We start from the raw sequence: 1,662 nt of genomic DNA on the forward strand, positions 1-1,662 counted from the left end.
TAAATTTAATTGATTTTTAATTGATTTATAAGCCTTGTGAATTTAGTGATACTTTGAGTGGTTGTTTTGGTTTATTATAGGTGAAGAAAAGAAGAAAAGAGGAAGCGTGGCCCAAGAGAGAAGAAGTGTGGCGCATAAAAGGAGGAAGCAAGCATTGCCCTCCACAAGGGCACACTGCCCTCTAGGAGGGCAACATAAGGAAACAAACTTGAAAAGCAACACTGCCCTGCCCTCCTCAAGGGCGGAGCACAATTTGATGCTAAGAATTAAAGGGAGCAAAAACTCTGCCCTGCCCTCCTCAAGGGCAGTATCGGGCTCACCAAAGGGAGAAATTCAAAGAAAAAGCTCACCAATGCTTGCCACAAGAATCGAACACGGCACCATGAGGAAACAAGAAACTAAGCCTTACTTTGGTGCCAAGAAAACCAAGGAAAAGTGTAGCGTGTGCATTGCCCGACTTTCGAACACGGGACTTTAGTTTTGGAAACATTGCCCTACCCTCCGCAAGGGCAGGGCAGCATCTTGTGGTGCATGATGGTATTTTTGCGGAAAACGAATTTTCCAACACACAAATCCAACCGGCAAGTGTACCGGGTCGCATCAAGTAATAATAACTCACATGAGTGAGGTCGATCCCACAGGGATTGAAGGATTGAGCAATTTTAGTTTAGTGGTTGATTTAGTCAAGCGAATCAAGTTTTGGTTGAGTGATTTGTGTTTAACAGGAAGTAAATGACAGTAAATGTAAAGGGGGAAAGGAAAAGTGCAGTAAATTAAAGAACAGGAAAGTAAATGACTGAAACTTAAAGTGCAAGAAATGTAAATTGCAGTGACTTAAATGGCAAGAAATATAAATTGCTTGAATGTAAAAGGGATTTGAGGACTGGGATTGCAGAATTTAAACAAAGAGAAAGTAAATTGCAACAATTAAGAGAGAAAAAATTGAATCAGAAGCAATAAGCATTCAATCAGAAAGGAAATAAAGTGCAGCAGAGGTTCACAGAAGAACCTAAAGTAAATTGTGGTCTCAGGTCTCAAGAGACTAGGTAGCAGAGCCTAGATCTCTATTTGCCTTACCAGATCCAAGTTCACAAAGCAATTGACAGAAAATTTAAGAAGAAGCAATAGAAGAACAGAAATCAAATTCAATTATGAACAAAAGTGTTTAAAGAGATTTTACATGGGAATTGAGACAGAATTTCCTCAATTTCACACACCCAAAACTCAGAAACAGAAGAGTAGAATTGTCCGAGTAAGAATGAGGAAGGAGATCAGTCAATTCTCCCTTAATCCTCTAAGCTCTCGGTCAAGTCTCTCAAGAACAATTACAAGAAATTCCAAGCTCCAAGAAAGTGCAAAATTCAAAAGTCAATTAAAAGGTAAGTGGTAAAAGGTCCTAATTACATCAAACTAGCTTCTATTTATATACTTTCTATTCTTGGATTTTGGGATTTGGATGGGCTTTTGATTTGGTGAAGAAATGAATTCAAATGGATTTTTAATTTGAATTTTTGGCCCAAAATGTTGCTCCAGGAGGCTGCCCTGCCCTTGTGGAGGGCAGGGCAGAAAAATTGGTGCATGGTGCGGACGATTGGTGCGGCGTGGTGCAGCCTTGTGCGAGCTTGGCGCGGCATGGTGCGTGAAATGCTGCCCTGCCCGCGC

This window comes from Arachis duranensis, chromosome 10, assembly GCF_000817695.3.
Source record: "Arachis duranensis cultivar V14167 chromosome 10, aradu.V14167.gnm2.J7QH, whole genome shotgun sequence".
Taxonomy (NCBI): domain Eukaryota; kingdom Viridiplantae; phylum Streptophyta; class Magnoliopsida; order Fabales; family Fabaceae; genus Arachis; species Arachis duranensis.